Here is an 8,414-nt window from a genome sequence, read left to right as displayed (position 1 = left end):
CTAGATGGATTAATATCATTGATTAAGCTCTAGCAACCTCTTTTACCAATTTGTCCTAGTCATGGATGATAGATACACTTAAGGATACTGGATCACATGCTTCCCATATCTTCTCAGCTGCATATTAACAATCTATTCCCATGTTCCAGGGGCATCTTACTATTGCCTTCTGAGATCTGACTCTGATCCATGTTTTGTTTAACTGGAGAGTAAGTGACATAGTCCACAGTATGAACTGAATTTCTAACAGCAATTTCTTTTAATGTGTTTATAAAATGTCCTGCAGTGATCTCTTGCAAGGTGATGCTCTTTGACCTTAGGGAGCCCTAAGAGACATAGCACTAGACACATTTACACTAGAGACATAGCACCTCAAAGAGGACAGATATCTAAGTGGCTTCCAGGCAAAATGGCGACTGAAGGAGGTCTTTTCCTTGCTGGGGTCTGGCACGCTCTGTATTTTGCTCTATCACTCTGCATACACTGAAGTTTTCTTTATTTTGGAAAGCAGCAAGGTTTCATGGATAGATCAAAAACAGATTAACTTTAGCTTTATACTCTGAAAATTAGAACTTCACGGACTATCTCAGAGAGAGCTGTTAGAGAAATTAACATAGCACAGCGTAGATTTCCAAGAAATATCACAAGTAGTTAATCAGTTACCTATTGTCTGGACATTCTACTTGTCTTGAATTTTTTGGATATTATTAGAGCTCAGGCACACACCATAAAACACCTTTATGTCTTAACAGAGGTGATGGGTATGTTTCTCTGAGTGGTGCATTAAGAATCCCACAACCATCCTAAAAATATAGGTGTGCTTGTTTGCTTGAGAAGCTAAATTCTTTTATGTTATTAATATTAGCATAGGAGAACAGGGCATCAGAGGATGAGATGGCTAGATGGCATCACCGATGCAATAGACATGAAACTGGGCAAACTCCGGGAGATGGTAAGGGACAGGGAGGTCTGGCGTGCTGCAGTCCATGGGGTCACAAAGAGCTGGACACAACTGGGCGACTGAACAACAACCGTTAATATTAAATGGGAGTCATGAGGCCATTTCCAAGGAAAAACCTATTTCTCCTATTATTTTTCTCCTAAGTTTCTTCAATGCAATTAAGCTCTTAGTTTTGGAGAGAGAAAGAAAAACTTTTCAAAGGTAAGAAGACAGATAAAAACAAAATACAAAATACTGCCTTTAATATTTTACATATTGTTTCAAATGATTTCGGAGAAGGCAATGGCACCCCACTCCAGTACTCTTGCCTGGAGAATCCATGGACGGAGGAGCCTGGTTGGCTGCAGTCCATGGGGTCGCTAAGAGTCGGACACGACTGAGCAACTTCACTTTCACTTTTTACTTTCATGCATTGGAGAAGGAAATGGCAACCCACTCCAGTGTTCTTGCCTGGAGAATCCCCTGGTGGACTGCCATCTATGGGGTCACACATGGTTGGATTTATCCCTATACTGAATACTTAAAACTCATTTATATGGTCCCCATATAGCATCTTAGAAAGTCAATATCTGTCTCTCTCTCCCTCTGTCTGTCGGTCTCTCTTTAACTTCACAACAGGTTTGCAGGATTTTAATACAAGTCATAGAAGTGCCATGTGTAATGTAAAGATGAAACAGGTGAGGTCAAGTGAAAGATAAGTAAGCATCTTTCATTATAAAACAATGAAAGAGAAATTCGAGTAAAGACAGAAAGCAGAATAAAGAACATAAACTAAGCTTTGATATTGATATTCTCTCTCTCTGCATTTCATGGCAATCTATTTATCGACAAAGTTTGCTGACTGACAAAGGCTTTCATGTGAATAAAGTGTCAGAGCAAATGCCTGAGGATTTTGATAATCCATTGAATGGTACTGATCATTCATCAGCCTTAGATCTCCTGCCCCCACCGATTATATAAGCTGAAATATTTTAAATCATTTATCTTCCAATTTATCCTATGAAACTCTTAGTTATAATTCTTCCACTTTTGGAAGGAAATAATTTATGTGCTAAAAAAACCCTATTCTCATTGTGGTATATTCTGCTTTTTAAATAAATTTATTTATCTTACATTGTTATTGTTATAATTATTAAATATAATGCATGCTAAGTTGCTTCATGCTAAGTTGCAGCCATGAAATTAAAAGACACTTACTCCTTGGAAGGAAAGCTATGACCAACCTAGATAGCATATTCAAAAGCAGAGACATTACTTTGCCAACAAAGGTTCGTCTAGTCAAGGCTATGGTTTTTCCAGTGGTCATGTATGGATGTGAGAGTTGGACTGTGAAGAAAGCTGAGCACCAAAGAACTGATGCTTTTGAACTGTGGTGTTGGAGAAGACTCTTGAGAGTCCCTTGGACTGCAAGGAAATCCAACCAGTTCATTCTGAAAGAGATAAGTCCTGGGTGTTCTTTGGAAGGAATGATGCTAAAGCTGAAACTCCAGTACTTTGGCCACCTCATGTGAAGAGTTGACTCACTGGAAAAGACTCTGATGCTGGGAGGAATTGGGGGCAGGAGGAGAAGGGGACGACAGAGGATGAGATGGCTGGATGGCATCACCGACTCGATGGACCTGAGTTTGAGTGAACTCCAGGAGTTGGTGATGGACAGGGAGGCCTGGCATGCTGCAATTCATGGGGTCGCAAAGAGTCAGACACGACTGAGCGTGTCTGAACTGAAGTTGCTTCAGTCATATCTGACTCTTTGCGACCCTATGGACTGTAGCCTGCCAGGCTTCTCTGTCCATAGGATTCTCCAGGCAAGAATACTGGAGTGGGTTGCCAGGACCTCCTTTAGGGGATCTTCCTGACCTAGGGATCAAATCCATGACTCTCCTTCATTAGCTGGCAGATTCTTTACCACTAGCGCCACCTGGGAAGTCCCATTAAATAGAATAAACATAAGTAAACTTCTGTTAAAATTATTGTTTTGGTTTTATATTCTAAGCTTCTGTAATTTTATTTAGGTAGCCAAGGTTTAATATTCACATATATGTATTGTTTTGTTTATGTCATTATTTGCTGTATCTACCAAATAATAATTTTCTGATGCAAAGGAACAAATTAAAAGTAAAAATCTTTGTGTTTCCTCCATCTTCTAATCTAAACCGTAAAAGAGTGCTTCATGCATATATATATATAAGAAGGAGAAGTTACAGGTCAGGTAGAGGTTACCTGGAGAAGGCAATGGCACCCTACTCCAGTACTCTTGCCTGGAAAATCCCATGGATGGAGGGGCCTGGTGGGCTGCAGTCCATGGGGTCACTGAGGGTTGGACATGACTGAGCGACCTCACTTTCACTTTTAATTTTCATGTATTGGAGAAGGAAATGGCAACCCACTCCAGTGTTCTTGCCTGGAGAATCCCAGGGATGGGGGAGCCTGGTGGGCTGCCGTCTCTGGGGTCTCACAGAGTCGGACACAACTGAAGTGACTTAGCAGCAGTAGCAGAGGTTACCTATAGCAAGGTGGAGTTAGTCAATGATAAAAGGAAAATGTTCCAGAAAAAAGTTGCAAATTAATCTTTCCATCAAAATTACTGTTAAATCATAGTAATTACCAAAAAAGATACATGAACACCATATCAAATATTTCCCTTTTTGCCTTCATTTTAGCTACTGAGAGGGCAATCACACAGAATGATATGTATTTTGTGTAGAAGGCTTAGCATGTACTAGTCATGAAGTTGGATGAAACAAAAGGAACTCTCCATCTATAAGTAAGTTTCAGAGAAATCCAAATCTGTTGAAATGGATGTGACTTCTAACCCAGGCTAAAGGGTGTATGCTTCTCAGGAACATGAGTAATAAAAATAGTAATTAACTGAGGAATTAAATAGCTGTTAATTATGAAGCCAAAGATATTTTAGCCAAGCCAACAGGATAAATCAAAATGTCAAAATGCTCAGCAGATGGAAAGAAGTGGTTGGAACTACTAGTCCCTTTGGCAGTTTCTGCTGTCACTTCATGGCACTTCCTGAAGCAGAAAATTACATTTCTTTTAGTTTTTGGAGACGTTTCAGGAGCCCTTGATGTCCATCAGTGAATATTACCCCCACCCTGTGCAGTGCTAGAGATTAAATTTAAAAGAAGCCATAGACAGCCAAGGAACTATGGGCATAACTCCTTCGCTTCCCCTCCAGCAGCGTTCACGGCCAGCCAAGGGAGAGAAACAGAAAGTCTGAGGCCTGGTTTGATCATGTGTGCCCAGGGCCCTCAGATTCTACATGTCTGTGCCTTGGAGTGATGTCCTCATGAAATGTGAGGTAACACAGAATCTCCTGAGGGCACATTTCTAGTGGGACCATAGATTCCCCTATGGACCTAGACCTGATTAAAGTCGTCTACAAAGCCCAAAAGGCTAGCAGGGGCACAGCTACACCTGCTCCTCTGAGATATCCAAGACAGGTTTCGGAACCATACATTCTAATAGCGAATGTTCTTACGATGAGACTGGCATAGAATTAAAGGAATCCAGGAAAACCTCTAGCTTAACTTTCTCATTTTATAGCCAAGGAAGCTTAATCCAGGTTACATGTCTTCTTGTATTGTGTACATATAATCTACAACTCATGAACTATCTTTTCCAGGATATTCGCATATGTAACTACTTTCATAGAAATGATTGAAAACTTTATTGAAAAAGCAGAAAAAATTTTCTCCAGAATCTGTATATCACATTATTGAACTGCTTAAACATCTTTATGGTAATTTTTTTAATGAACAAAGTTACAGATATTGTTAATTCATTGCTCACCTGAAGTTCAGAGTATGTCTTTAAGAATGAAAGATTTATTTCTTGAAGTGATATTGATTTTTTCCATTAAAAATATATGCATTGTTTAATGGCAAATTTCTTTGGGATAAAAGATAATCTGTAAGCTCTATGTAGTTGGAAATTATTCTCTCATGTGGACCCAGTAAGAAGCCTGGTTTCACAACAAAATAAAAACTATAACCTGAATCTACCATAAAATGACTCTTGAAAGAAATGACATTTCTCTTTTCCATGGAGGTAAAAAAGCTGTTGCTCTATGCTCTGGTGAAAGATTCTTTCAAAAATTCATTTGTAATGAAGATTCATTGTTTTCCCAGGTTAATTAGAGAAACATTTATATATCCATTAACCATTATCGAATAGTAAGTATTGAAAAAATGCAAATAACATTTTTAGCCATTAGATTTTAGGTCTTTGACAAAACAATGAAGGAGATATGCCTTTTCTAGAGGGTTCTCAGTACCTCAGACCTCTGCTGGTCACCAATCTTCCTCCTAAAGGAAAAAAATATAGAATTATCCCTCTTCTGCAAGACTGTCTTCATGTGAGGAAACACATCTTTGTAAATAGACACTGTGTGTCTGTGCTCAGTTGTGTCTGACTCTTTGTGACCCTGTGGACTGTAGCCCACCAGGCTCCTCTGTCCATGGGGTTTCCCAGGCTAGAATACTGGAGTGGGTTGCCATTTCCTTCTCCAGGGGATCTTTCTGACCCAGGGATCAAACCAGCATCTCCTGCATTGCAAGCAGATTCTTTACTGCTGCGCCATGGGGAAGCCGTTAGGCATTATGTATGCAAGTAGACTGTTGTCTTTGTATTTTCTTCCATATCAAGAGCATCAGAGACTTGATTTTTTCTCAGTAATTCACACTATAAATTTATTTACAGAATTTATATCCACTGGTAATAGTGCAAATACTATTTGATCTGAAATATAACTGAAATTGTCTTGTCACAGAACAGTGAGAGAACTGTAGCATTCTAATCTGGATCTTCTCCCCCACCCCTAAAAAAAGATGTACAAAAACATTTAAAATGAAAAGGACAGTCAACCAAGAGAAATAAAATTTTAGCAATGCAGTGAATTTTGGGGTCAGTGGCAACAGTTACATTGCATTACTCATGGAAAAAAAAGCCCAGAGTTACAATTTCAGAAAAATAAATAAAAAGTGAACCTAACTATTCTTTGTTGAAAGCCTGGTTTAGAAAATAAGAGTCCAGAATTGTCTAATCTTTGAGAATTGGAACCAGGTTGAAATGTCAACACCATTGCCATGTTGTTGTGGTCAATGTTTCAATAACCCAATCCACCAGCAGAAATTTAGGGAAACAGACAGGAGAGTCTAACCAGAAAGGAAGTGAGTGGATGGGTGGCTTTTTGGAATCTGATTGAACCTCTACAAATTATTCTGCCGTGGCATGCCTGGCGGCTCTGCCTTCACAAACAGCCAATGTGGCCGAGCATTAAGCTGTCCATCAGAAAAGGGCTAATTATTGAATTAAAAGGAGAAGCTTTACATGACTGCACCATTAACTTGATGACAGTTGAGATATGAGCCAGATCCTTTTGTGTTTGTTGGTTGTATTTGATTTTCATGTGTTTGTTCATTGCCACACTTAGCAGTATTGGGCTGCTCTAGTGTAGAAGATAAAATCCTTTAATACTCTATTTAGAACTACAGGAGATGAAGCTTGATCAATACATTTTATGAATCTGTAAACTATCACAGCGTGGACTATTCCTGAAGACTTTCCCCTGGTGACATGGCTATATTATTCTGGGGCCAGAGGCTCAAGCAATATTGAAATCCTGCTTGAATTCATCTTCTACAGACCATAAAAGTGACAAGATCCCCAAAGATTTACATTTTTTGTGCTATGGATTAATCAATCTTGCAGGTGGAAAGAGAAGGATCTTGGTGTGCGTGCTAAGACGGTCTTTTCAGCCTGAGGAGAGTGTAAAAAATTAATTTCCTTTTTCTGAGAAAAGTGGTTAGTGAGGGTGACTCATCTAAATCAAAGAAATGCAGTTAAAAGTTTCTTTTTGCTATCTGCCTTTTGATAGATTCTGACAATGATGTCAACGGCACCATAAATAAAGGTCTCCAGAATGCTCAAGTTTATGGAAAATAATTCTTTGACAACCACAAAATAGCAACTGATTTGTTGTTACGGTTAAACTCAAATCCTGATGAAGACATGGTTCTGTTCAGAATTGTTACCAACTGCAGTATTTATTATTGGTGTTCAAAATGTGAAGATTCATACAGATGATTTTGTCCCATCAAATTATCATATGATCTGTCAGAACAGACATGCCAAAATGGACTTCTTTAGCTATCAAATTTTTCATTATTCATCCTCTAAAAATAAAATGGTATTTTTTTGCCCAAGAGTCTTATCAATTATTTAATTGCACTGGAAACTAAATTATTTTAATTTTGCCTTGGAAAGTTCTTTAGCATAAAAATGCCACTGATAATTTTGAAATGTCATTGAGTATTTTACCAAGGATAAAGGATATTTTCTAGAAGTGTTTGACTCACCTCTCCCATCAATTTAAGGAAGTGAAGATTTCCCTGCAGAAAGGAGGGATAATAGAAACTTCTTTCAAGTATTTAGAGAGCTTTAATTCCTTAAACTTTTTAGAAGCATAACTTGGCTGCTGCTGATAAGTCACTTCAGTCGTATCCGACTCTGTGCGACCCCATAGATGGCAGCCCACCAGGCTCCCCCATCCCTGGGATTCTCCAGGCAAGAACACGGGAGTGGGTTGCCATTTCCTTCTCCAATTCGTGAAAGTGAAAAGTGAAAGTGAAGTCGCTCAGTCGTGTCCGACCCTCAGCAACCCCGTGGACTTCAGCCCACCAGGCTCCTCCATCTATGGGATTTTCCAGGCAGGAGTACTGGAATGGGGTGCCATTGTCTTCTCTGAAATATCACTGAAATTCAGCTTTATTGCTAAAGATGGCGACTTCTTTGATAATGCATCCTTTATTGTCTGTATTCCTTTTTCTCTTACTTCCTCATTCTTTTCCCAATTTCCTGAGATCACTTCCTAAATAAACTCTAAAAGGCACTCTAGTCCTCACTGTAGGGTTTGCTTCTGGAGGCAGTTAACTGAAGACGTTTGGTACTAGAAGTTAGACAGTGAAGTGATAACTTCTGATGCATCACAGCATCATCTTTCTAAGACTTCAGCTGTGGAATAAGATACAAGATCAAGGAGATGAACTGGCTTCTGAGATACCTCTAGCATTCTGAGAGCAGTGAGGAGCAGTAAAGGAGCAGTGATAATTAGAGAGACTGGCATTAGTTAATTATTGTTAAGTTGAAGTGAAGTTCTGAGGGAAGCTTCAGGTTCACCCAACTGTCACCTCAAGGCATGAAGACATCTGGAAAGTCTTTATAGCGGTGCTTAAAGGAATCCTTATCTCCTATAACTGGAAGGTAGCAGTGGTAGTGGTAGTGACTCAGACGTGTCTGACTCTTTGCAACCCCATGGACTGTAGCCCGCCAGGCTCCTCTGCCCATGGAATTCTCCAGGTAAGAATAGTGGTGTGGGTTGCCATTCCCTTCTCCAAGGGAATCTTCCTGACCCAGGGATCAAACCCAAGTATCCTACACTGCA

This window comes from Bos indicus, chromosome 24 (genome assembly GCF_029378745.1).
Source record: "Bos indicus isolate NIAB-ARS_2022 breed Sahiwal x Tharparkar chromosome 24, NIAB-ARS_B.indTharparkar_mat_pri_1.0, whole genome shotgun sequence".
NCBI lineage: Eukaryota > Metazoa > Chordata > Mammalia > Artiodactyla > Bovidae > Bos > Bos indicus.
Note: the sequence above shows the minus strand (reverse complement) of the source record.